Source organism: Anabrus simplex, chromosome 5 (genome assembly GCF_040414725.1).
Source record: "Anabrus simplex isolate iqAnaSimp1 chromosome 5, ASM4041472v1, whole genome shotgun sequence".
In the NCBI taxonomy this organism is placed as follows: Eukaryota; Metazoa; Arthropoda; class Insecta; order Orthoptera; family Tettigoniidae; genus Anabrus; species Anabrus simplex.
The window spans coordinates 56,212,458-56,225,004 of NC_090269.1; the positions used below are offsets into that span (position 1 = coordinate 56,212,458).

General features: G+C 43.2%; 1 protein-coding gene across 1 annotated transcript in view; it reads left to right on the forward strand.

Moving 5' to 3' along the window:
• Positions 1-11,268: 11,268 nt before the first annotated feature.
• The window catches only part of Taf8 (TBP-associated factor 8), a 127,512-nt gene continuing 126,233 nt past the window's right edge, over positions 11,269-12,547 (forward strand). The window contains exon 1 of the mRNA XM_068228020.1: positions 11,269-11,393. The gene's annotated coding sequence lies outside the window, so the exon portion shown is untranslated. The remainder of the gene's footprint in view (positions 11,394-12,547) is intronic.

Below are 12,547 nucleotides of genomic sequence, written 5' to 3' on the forward strand. Positions count from 1 at the left end.
AGGCCGTGTAGTGGTGATCACCACCACAGCGGTTGCACTTCACTTGGAGTCCACAGCTAACTTGACGGTGGCCCCACCTCAGACAGCGGAAACACTGCAAGAGCTGCTGAGGGGGACGTTTGACTCTCACCTGACTGCCGCTACCCGCTGAGGTCCTCTCCTGATTGGCTCCTCGGTTGACTGCTGTCCTGGGAGCAGTCCTGGGTTGCGGCTTGGCGGTCCTCTCCTGGTGAGCCAGCGACGCCTTCTGCTTCCTGGTGCGGCGTCGTCTTCTTCTTCTTCTTCCCGGGGGTTGCTTCTCGGCGGGGGAAGAGGCCTCGTCCTGGCGGCCCTCCTCCCGGCCTGGTGACCCGAGGGTAGCTGATGGTTCCGCTGCGTCGCCGTCTTCTTCCTTCTCCTGGCTGGCGGCGGCGGCGTCGGTCGCTGCTAACGCTTGACTGCGTTTCCTGTCCTGTGGGGCGCACATCGAGGTCTGCAGCTCGACAGACGTGCTGTCAGGCTGGGCCTGGACAGCAACCTCAGAACGCCAGGGGGCGTCCTCCTCCACAGAAGTCGCACAGTCGCGACGCCAGGGGGCGTCATGCCCCACCTCCGTGGTGGCGTCACTGGTCGCCGGCTGGGTGGCCAGGACTAGGTCGGTATTTACCGCCCTATTCCTTAGCCTCCTCGGCGTCTCCCTGGTCTCCGTCGCGGCCCTGACTGCGCCGGTGTTCATCCCTGGCACTCCGTCCCTGCCTGGTAGACGGATGACCTGGAACAGAGAAGAAAGCTCCCTCTCTGCGTCGCGCATCCGCTCCTGGTCGTGATGCCTGATGATGAGGCCTCCTGGTAGGAAGCTCTCGACGGCCATGGTTGTCGAGATGATCCTGCCTCCTCGGCGAGGGCGCCGCATTCTGTCCAGGACGAGGCCCCGTTCAGAAGTTACAGGGCGCCCCGGCCTGTAGTACACGAGCAGCGCTTCGTGCGCCGGGTCGGTGTAGCCTTCGGAGAAGAAGAAGCCGTTAGGGGGGTCACACCCGTCCCTGTAAGGCTCCGTCTCCACCTCGATCTCCGGGTCCTCCTGTGGCAGCTCCGGCTCGGGTGCCGGGGTCTCCGGCACAGGTTCCAGCGTCTGCGGCTCCGTGTTGTTCTCCGGTGACGGTGTCATGCCGGTGAAGAGATCTCGGATCAAGTGCCCGATCGCCACCGCCCGTTCCTGGGTCGTCATCGTATCCGCCTGGTTGTCCATCCTGGTCCTCCTGTAACAAACTCTGAAAGAGAAAGAGCGAGCACTGAGAAGTGCTCAGCTCAGACAATGCTCTTTCGAAGATGTACTAACAAGTACAGCTGCCTGACTAGTACTGGGAAAGTACAGAGCGCCTGGCAAGGAGAGAGAGAGCGAGCGGGAGGAACACGTCCTTCCACTACGGCTGTCGAACTCGTCCTTATGAAGTGCTGTTGTAATTCCACCTACTTATATAGTGCAGGATACGGTGCGCTGCTCGCCTATTGGCCGCTATGGTGAGGGGCGGTCGCTGATTGGCTGTTCTTCGGCCAATGGTTGAAGGACCTGACTTGGCAGGTCAGTGTACATCGGGCTCCCTACCGCTTCAACCATTGGCCGAAGAACAGCCAATCAGCGACCGCCCCTCACCATAGCGGCCAATAGGCGAGCAGCGCACCGTATCCTGCACTATATAAGTAGGTGGAATTACAGAGCTTCGCTGCTATCGAAGTCAGTCGGAACCCTTGACAATGCCGAACGCAGTCTTCGGTGAAACGTCGGGACATTCACTCGCTCCTGGACCACGGCCTACAAGCCCGGAAAGCGCTGACATGAATTGTAACGCCGGCCGTGAAAGCCTCAATTGCTTATGAGAGACTGTTTCTTTCTTAAATTCCTGATTGATTGCTTTATTAGTGGAACCTTCCTCGACCAGGGCTAAGTGCTGACTGAACAAATTTGTCAGTTTATACACTCCTTAAGTGAATATTGTCCTACTGGCTACCTATCGGAAACACAACCTCTCCAAGAAATACAGCTGGGTCCTGGCATTGCTTCCCCTTACTTGTGCCAGGCTCCTCATTTGCATCTATCCTATGTAACCTCCCTTGGTCAACTCTTGTTCTTTTCGATCCCGGCGGCATTAGGTTTGCGAATCCAAGGGAGTCTTTCATTTTCACGCCCATCGTGGCCCCTGTCTTCCTTTGGCCGATACCTTCATTTTTCGAAGTATCGGATCCCTTCCATATTTTCTCTCTGGTTAGTATTAATAGAGGATAGTTGTCTAGTTGTACTTTCTCTTAAAACAATAATCACCACGACAATCACCACCTTAGAGCGATGATAAGGGAGGGGGGCTTCAAATAATGTATAATAATAATGTTATTTGCTTTACGTCCCACTAACTATTTTTAAGGGTTTTTGGAGACGCCGAGGTGTCGGAATTTCGTCCCGCAGGAGTTCTTTTACGTGCCAGTAAATCTACCGACACGAGGCTGGCGTATTTGAGCACCTTCAAATAGCACCGTACGGAGCCAGGATCGAACCTGCCAAGTTGGGGTCAGAAGGCCAGCGCCTCAACGTTCTGAGCCACTCAGCCCGGCAAGTAATTTATATTTTTGCCCGGGTTTCAGATGGACTTGCCAGAGTGAAACATGAACAACAGGCTGCAGGTGCAGATTTGCCTCCGCTATGTTGTTTTATTATTCAACATGGTCTAGCGGTCATTCTATTATTTCTATATTATGTGTATTATTGCTGATGTTTTTAACAAAACTATACACAGTAAAAATAATTGATTTCAGTAATATATGTTCTACATTTTTCTCATTATTTTATAATGAAAGAATCCTCACCCCAATCCCCACCTCTACGGGACAATTTTAGTAGGGAGGAACCTTCGAGATAAAATCGATTTTGCACTCTGACTGGTTATTCAACTATAATCCTTCAAAATGTTCAGATGATGCGGAGGCGGAGAGTAACCATGCACGGGAGAAATATTTGAGCGGGGAGTCAGTAGTGAGTCGCGGTTCCGAGCCCGCTGTTAGTTGTATTATTATTATTATTATTATTATTATTATTATTATTATTATTATTATTATTATTATTATTATTATTATTATTAATACGGTGTTTTGGTGGATCAGCAGAGCTGAAAGAAGGTGCGGGCTGGAATGGGTCTAACTACAAGTCCGAAAGATGAATTAAAAAATTTAAATAAAGGTTATATTTTCAACAGACAACAAAATTTAACAACTTTTCACTAGGTGAAATAACAATGAACATTCAGGTACGATAGTAGTTTTACAAATAAAGCACAAATTAAGAGGTCTTTACAAATTCTGGGCTTCGTGCCCCAAGTTACAATTCCTTAGCCCTCAGCTCACAACCACAAATTACCAAAGGGCAGAAAACCCCTCATTACCTGGAGCACTTGCTCCCCACTTTCAACCTCAAGCCTCCCGGAGGCACTTTTCAAACCCAAGAAAGTTCTGAGCCGCTCTCAATTTTCCAAGCCTATTAAAGGCTTTACCTAGACTTCAGAATCCACTGCCATCAAGGCACAACTTACAAATATAAACAGGGGTATCTTGTACCCAATCTAATGGGCCTTCATGGAAAAAGAACAAATTAATTAAATGGCCCCAAAATACGAAGATGAATGGAGGCGTCAACTTGCACTCCTACATGAGGCTTGTTAAAACCTAAGTGGCGCTAGGCCGATAAGCAGGGGCTATTCCCATACTATGGAGGTGACACGTATCAGAATAAATTTGACACATTAAGAAGGAATAGAAGAACGGTTACAAAAACGTAGTCACCTCAAATTCAAGACGAAGGGGAGCTCGAGAGGGTAAGGCACTCTCTATCCCCGATTTACAGTTAAAGTTATATGAAAATTTTACAAAGACCGGAAAGATTTTACATGTTTCAAAGGATTGTTTACATATTAAAGGTTTCGGACCTGCCCCGAGGGTTAAACTGCTGAGCTAGCAAGAAATAAAGATGTTAAACGGCCATTACCTTGTTGAAGAACGGCTGCCTGAAGAAAGAGGCGCTTCCCGCCCCCTGCTACATATCCACACACTGAGCTAGATGTTGTTCGAGTGGCCAAGAGCCGTGAAAATCAGCAGTTTTTAAACCCTCGTGGAAGCTTCGAGACCTTTCATGAATAATTAAGACACACCCACTCAACTTTATTGGGTAGCTAAAAGTTATACATCAACATCGAAGAAGAAAGACACTATTGGTCAAAAATTGATTAAAGAAATTCGGGATTGGCTGAGTTCAAAACTGGCGGAAAGAAAGATTAATATTGCCAACCCAAAAAATGAAAGAACAAAATTTATTAAAGACAAACTTTCGAATACAAAATTTCTTTAGAAGGTTCCTTCCCTTCGCACCAGGGTGCATGGTCATAGTTTTTTTAGTAGAGACATCTGTCAGAGAAGGTCCACACTTCTTGATCAACCAAAAAAACAAAAACAAATCGAAATACACACAGTGGCATCTTCTGAGGAACTGTTGGATTAATTCAGTTGTAAAAAGTTCAGAGTTTCTCCGGTAGAAAGTAATTTAAGGCGGAAAATTCAAATGTGCGGCGTATAGGTGTACCAACCGGTACAATTATTATTATTATTATTATTATTATTATTATTATTATTATTATTATTATTATTATTTTGCTAGTTGCTTTACGTCGGACCGACACAGATAGGTCTTACGGCGACGATGGGACAGGAAAAGCCTAGGAATGGGAAGGAAGCGGCCATGGCCTTAATTAAGGTACAACCCCAGCATTTGCCTGTTGTGAAAATGGGAAACAACGGAAAACCATCTTCAGGGCTGCCGAAAGTGTTCTTCGAACCCACTATCTCCCGGATGCGAGTTCACAGCTGCGCGCTCCTACCGCGCGGCCAACTCACCCTGTTGTTAGTTATTATTGGACACTAGCAAGATACCCGTGCTTCGCTACGGTATTATACTGAAATTTATAATTGAATGCTTATTGTTTTAGATATATAATCCGCCGAAATTCGCGATCTGACTCGTTTTCTGCGAGAATCCACCAAAATTCCCGATCTGACTCGTTTTCTATTAGATTCCGGCACGTTTCCTCCCATTTTTCAATCTTTCTTTCCAGCAATCGATTTCGTACTTCCCGGGCTAGGCTCAGGTATTCCTCCCGGTCAGTTGGGTCCGTAAATCTTTGCCATACTGTATTTTCCTTTAATCATTTTAATATGTATAAAATCCTTCAGGATATCCGGCGTGTTGTCATATTGGGTGCTTTGGCGGCACTGAACCCGCGGCCGGACTGCATTCTTAGTCATTACCCGTCCAGGAGCCGTTTCCAGCGCGGTCCGCATATTTGACGACGGTCCGGAACATTATTATTATTATTAATATTATTAACGTTATTCTTATTCTTCTTCTTATTATTATTATTACTATTATGTGTTGCTGGGATGAATGATGACAGGGAAAACCGGAGTATCCGGAGAAAAACCTGTCCCGCCTCCGTTTTGTCCAGCACGAATGTCACATGGAGTGACCGGGATTTGAACCACGGAACCCAGCTGTGAGAAGCCGGCGCGCTGCCGCCTGAGCAACGGAGGATCCGTATAAGTACATTAAGAACAGTAAAATCAATTGGCCTCACCTCCTTTTACACCCCACCGCCGTTAGTTTTTACTGCCAACCCCCCCCCCCAAAAAAAAAATTAAAAGAAGGCGTGTTTCTTTATGTTTAAGGGAGATTCCAAACACCAATGTTCACGTCTATTACCTTCAGTTTTGAGATATAAGTATCCCCATAAATATAATTTACTTTTGTCACTTCATTTCAAACTACTCCCGCCCCCCCCCCCCCCCCACTAAGTGAATTTTCTCGCAAAAAATACTTGTTTCTTTAATAGTGAAGGATCTTCTAAATACCAATTATCACGACTCTAACTTCTTCACTTTTAGATTTATGTGTCCTCATGAAAGGAATTCAGCTCCTTTACACTCCCGCCCCCCAAGATGCTTTCCCCCCCAAAACGCGTTTTTCTTTGTTTTTAAAGGAGATCCAAATACGAATTTTCACGTCTGTAACAACTTTAGTTTTTATTAGATGTATATATTCTCATACAATTAAAGTCAATTAATTTTTCAATTCTTTCACCCCCTTGCCCCCGCTTCATTGGATTTTCCGAGAATACGTGTTTCTTTACTTTTAAAGCAGATTGCAAATATCAAATTTCACGTCTGTAACATCTTCATTTTTAAGATATCAGTAGCCTAATTAAAAGAATTCAACACCATTTTCAGTCACTTTCACCCCCCCTCCACCCAAGTGGTATTTCCGAAAATTAAAAATACACGTTTCTTTATGTTTAATAGAGATAAAAATACCATTTTTCACTTCTGTAACATGTTAAGTTTTTTAGATATACTGTAAAAATTCTCATTTTAAAATTTCACCCCTTTTGGTTTCTCCTTAAGTGGAGTTTCCAAAAACAAATCACCTATGTTTCTTTACATTTACAGGAGATTCCAAACACCCACTTTTAACGTCTGTAACATTTTACGTTTCCAAGATAATCTTTCAAAAAATTCACCCCAATTTGTCACTTCTGTTTAACCGCCATTAATAGGATATTCCAAAAACTAAAAAAATACGTGTTTCTTTATTTTTAAAGGAGATCCCATATACAAATTTTCAGTTCTGTAATATCTTCCGTTTCTGAGATATATGTATCCCCATTAAAGGCTTCAACCCATTTTTTACCCTTTTACACCCCTCCTATTGGGATTTACAGGAAACAAAAAAATACATGTTCCTTTATTTTTAGAGGAGATTCTAACTACCAATTTTTACATCTGTAAATTTTAAAGTTTTAAGATGTAGGCACATTCATTTTAAAAAATTCACCCCCCTTTTCACCCCTCAATATTTGGATTTTCCAAAAACGAAAAAAATATGTGTTTCTTTACATTTAAAGTAGATCCCAAATACCAATTTTCAGGTCTGTAATATCTTCAGGTTCTGAAATATAAGTAGCCTCATTAAAGGCATTCAACCCATTATTCACCCTTTTACACCCTTCCTATTGGGATTTTCCGAAAACAAAAGAATACGTGTTTCTTTATTTTTAAAAGAGATTCTAAATACCAATTTTTACATCTATAAACTGTAACAGTTTTGAGATATAGATACACTCATTTTAAAAAATCACCCCCTTTTCACTCCCCCATTAATTGGATTTTCCAAAAACAAAAAAATACGTGTTTCTTTATTTTTAAAGGAGATCCCAAACACCAATTTTCAGGTCTGTAATATCTTCAGTTTCTGAAATATATGTAGCCTCATCAAAGGCATTCAACCCCTTTTTCACACCTTTTCACTCCTCCTATTGCGATTTTCCGAAAACAAAAAAATACGTGTTTCTTTATGTTTAATGAAGATTGTAAATACCAATTTTTACATCTGCAAACTTTACAAGTTTGGAGATATAGATTCACTCATTTTAAAAATTCACCCCATTTTCACCCTCCCATTAATTAGATTTTCCAAAAACAAAAAAATACGTGTTTCTTTATTTTTAAAAGAGATCCAAAGTACCAATTTTCAGGTCTGTAATATCTTCAGTTTCTGAGATATAAGTACTGGTATACTGATTAAGGGCATTCAACCCATTTTCCCCATTTTCATCCCTTTTCACCCCTCCTATTGGGATTTTCTGAAAGCAAAAAAATACGTGTTTCCTTATTTTTAAAGAAGATTCTAAACACCAATTTTTACATCTGTAAACTTTTAAACTTTCGAGATATAGACACACTCATTTTAAAATTTCACCCCTCTTTTCACCCCCTTAGCGAAGGAATATCCAAAAATCCTCTCTTAGCGAGCACCTACATCTTAATATGAATATATCCCCAAAATTTCATTTCGTTACGTCCAGTAGTTTTGGCTCTGCGATGATGAATCAGTCAGTCAGTCAGGACAAGTTACTTTTTATATATATAGATTAGTTTATATATGCATGTCATCATAGACTGTGGGTTGACCTCGTCCGCATCATCAGTACTGTAGCAACTGTAAGAAAGTAGTAATGGATTTAGAGGATTAAAAGAAAATTACACCTGCATTCATCCATTTGGAAGCGTTACTATTGGAAGTTTTTATTTCCCATCTTCAATTTAAAAGTTATTCGTGTCCTTTTTATCTTTGTGATTTATAGCGGTTGTTATGGAATCCGAAATAGACATTGAGAACTTGAGAACTTTTCTGAAAGGCTACTGGTCTCGTTGTGTTTGGGAAAGAGTGATGTCATTTAGATCCGTTATTGAGAGAGCATCCTCAAAATTGTACCATCTCTTCCTCTAACGAAATTGTGAAGGACACAGCATGCATGAACTATTTTTTGTATTTTCTTACGTGTAGAAGGTAAGGTAACCGCGAGTGCACCCGCGCATACATACGAGCGCGTTTTACTCCCGCGCCGAGTGGGAAGGAAGAACGTTGCCTTTGTGTGTAACCGGCAAATAATGCACAACAAATTCTTACCATGGCACTGAAACTTACTGACACCCAGTCTGGGTAAGTTTGCTGTTAAAGCACAGCAGGTAACATGTCGCATAAATCAGAAACATTGAATACGGTAATGGCGTCTCCGAAGACCTTAAAAAGTAGTTAGTGGGACGTAAAACAAATAACATTATTATTTATTAATACGGTTAGTGTATGTACCAACGAGCTAGAATGGTATGCATCAGTTAAATTCTTTGGCGCTAAATAGCAATCATATATTTTCTGACATCTGTTACAGGAATCTGGTGGATTTAGGTTGTTGATACGATATACAAACTATCTTCTTCTTCTTCACAGCGCAATTCCCGCACTGTGGCGGGGTCCGCTTGTCAGCACTACCGTCTCCATTTGGCTCGATGCAAGGCATTCTCATGGGTGCCGCCCACATACTCCACGTCTTCTCTGACAAGATCCATGCGGCCATGCCCCTCTTCTTGGGTCTACTACGCGGTCTTCCTTCACCAGGGTCAAGGCGCATGGCTGTTCTTGTCACTGAGTCGTCATTACTGCGTATCACGCGTCCATACAACCCAAGCCTGGTTTCCCGCAGTTTCACCCCCAGTTTGCGCAACTCCCAACCTTCGTTGAACGTCACTATTCATGGCATGGTCAAATCGCGTTAATCCAAGACACCACCGGCGCATTTGCATTTCCATCACGTGCACCGGCAGCAACACCAGCAGCGTAGACACCACGCCCCTGCTGCCTGCCTTCCTCTGCTCCACTCCAATTCATATATTAAAAATAGAAACCACTTTTCCCTTTTACGGAAATCAAGTGATCATAAAATATGTCCTTCGGTTATGGCCATCCATCAACGGCTGCTAATTTCAGGTTATTATTGTTTGTTTGTTTGTCCAACCCTTGTCCCGTTAATCCGCGGGGTCAGGTATGAGGTGAGACGAATCTGTCGTGGCGGGTTTTTACGACCGGATGCCCTTCCTGACGTCATACTCATCAGAGGAATTAATGAGATGAAATGAATGACGTGATATATTATAGCAGGAAGGGAAAGGGTGAAATCCGGTGCCAGCGAATAGCCTACTCCTGTCGAATAGCACCAAGGGGTCTGCTCAAAACTTAACGGCCCCATCCGACGGACGAATCAGCATCAACAACGTCATATGCCCTCACTCCCTATGAGCACTGCGGAGAGGTTTGGAATTTAATCCAGGCTTTGGCACGCAATCTAGTGATTAGAAACTGTAGGCCTATATCACCATCTTCCCTTAGAAATTGTATACCACCACCTCCTCTGCCCTGCCAGCCAACATTCTGATGGTGATTTTTTCGACCAACGGTATTATTATTATTATTATTATTATTATTATTATTATTATTATTATTATTATTATTATTATTATTTCGTGTCAGAGCGTTGATACAATATGAACAGAACAAATTAGTGTATTTCAGATGATAATAATAATAATAATAATAATAATAATAATAATAATAATAATAATGGTGTGTAGACTCCGAAAAGGCTTGGCCCAGGTCTTTCGAACTGACGCCGTATAGGCCTATGATAATTCTAATGATGAATAAGTCACTCCCCCCACCCCCTGCAGCCATCGAAATTAATCAATTTACGTTAAAATTTCCGTTCCGTCCGAGAATCGAACCCAGAACTCTTTGGACCAAAGGCCAGCACGAGCCGGATATGTTAGATGACCACCAGCCACAAGACAAATTTATGGCAACATTTTGATATGGATCCCACACTCCTGAAGCAGTTAGATCGTGGTTATGTGATCAAATGTCACGTTGATCAACTACGTGGAACAGAAGTTGACAAAGAAGACGTGACCATTTCAAAAGTATCCTATAATGGCCATAACATTCGATCCAGGAGATAATGAAATCTATGACAGGGATACATCCGAAAACGTGATACAGGAACCCTGCACTCATAAGAATGTATCCCCTGTGGGTGGGGGTGGGGGGCGGTGGTATAACACCCACAGTAGCCTCTGTCTGTCTTAAGAGGCGACTAAAAGGGGCCCCAAGGGCTCTTAACTTGGGGGCGTGTGTTGGCGAACATGGAGCCCTTAGCTGAGTCCTGCGATTGCTTCCACTTACTTGTGCCAGGGTCCTCACTTTCCTCTATCCTATCCGACAAACCTTGGTCAACTCTTCCTTTTTTTTCCGACCCCGAAGCCATTAGGTTCCGAGGTGAGTCTTTCATTTTCACGCCCTTATCTTTCTTTGGCCGATACTTTCATTTTTCGAAGTGTCGGATCACTTCCATATTTTCTCTCTCATTAGTGTTACTCGTATATAGAGGATGATTGTCTAGTTGTACTTGTCTTTAAACAATAATCACCACCGCCTGATAAGAATGTATCATATATTATGACTGATATGCCTTTACTGGCGAGACCTAGTGTTTACGGTGCACTTTGTCTTCTGGTGTGGGCTAGAATAAATTTGTTACTTTCATTGCTCTGTCTCAGTCTCATCCTTGGCTTTGACAATCTGAAAGTGACCGAGGTATGAACGATGTTAGTAACATAATTCCTTATGCAGTCAGTCCCTCTTATGAATGGTGTGAAAATGTTGGTCATATGGTCGGTTGGTGCGGGCATTTCAGTGGGCTTGGCAGGCTGATATGTAATAGCAACTTCTGCCCGGTGAGGAAAGCAACGGGAAACTACCTCACTCCTCATTTCCCTAGTATGACTCTTCAGTGACACCTAAGCTGTCTATGGTAGCTGTTGGCGGAACTGTGGAGAATCAAACCAGCCTTCGAGCAAAATACCCAACATACAACATATTACTGCGAAGAAGGAAGTAGGCCTACAGCAGAGCCATCTACAGTTAAAGCCGCAAGGTACGTTTGGCAACGCTGTATCTATCTGTCAAGCGGAGGCCGAGAGAAAAGGGGGCGTGTCCGATTTGGAATTACTTTACCCATACTCACTACATTTAGACCAACACGATGATTATGATAAATGCACACTCTTCGTAAAATGGTACTAAGAAACACACACATCAGTAAATGCATTCAATGAAATTAGAAATACACATTTTACATGAATAAAAACAAAACACGAGTCTCCGTGGCTCAGACGGCAGCGCGTCGGCCTCTCACCACTGGATACCGCGTGGTTCAAATCCCGGTCACTCCATGTGAGATTTGTGCTGGTCAAAGCGGAGGCGGGACAGGTTTTTCTCCGAGTACTCTGGTTTTCCCTGTCATCTTTCATTCCAGCAACACACTCCATTCTCATTTCATAGCATCTATCAGTCATTAATATATCACTTTGGGAGTGGCGACCCCATCGTACTAACAGCCCGTATATGCTTCATTCATTACATCCCTGACCCGGTCAATGAGTGGAAAACAGGTTGTAGGTTTTCATTTTCAAAAACAAAACACTTTAAGACCAGTACTCTCAAGCTTATTGTTGTGGAGCGTTGACAGCTTCTTCCGCTTAGTGCTTTTATCCTCACTGCTGACATAACTCGTGTTTTTCATCTGCTTTCAACACTCATTTAACACCACATTGGAAAATGTAGAAAATAAACAAACTATCGCACCATTGTCACACCCACAATGACGGCGTTCAAACCAGAACTGTTGATTGTCATCTCTTCCTAAAGCAGCTTAGGACAGAGAGAACAGACATTCTTTATAATTTTCACAATCAAGGTAGTCTTCGTATACCACTGTTCTGCAGACACACACAACACAATGTGATGGCACCACTAACCCACCTCTGAAGTTCTTTAAAATAGGGATCACCTGTTTCATTACTCTGCAAGAGACTTACATAAGTGGCGCAGCTTATCCTTCTGGATATTGTCCTTAGAGTATACCTAGAAATGTACAGCATATTACCCCTGACATCTCGAAATGCCCACCAAAAAATTCACATGATAAAAGTGAGTCTAACTTGTATATTACTTCCATACTGAGCCCAGTAACATCTGTCTTGATGCAATCATACATTTCTAATTGGCTACAGCCAAACCTCACATTTC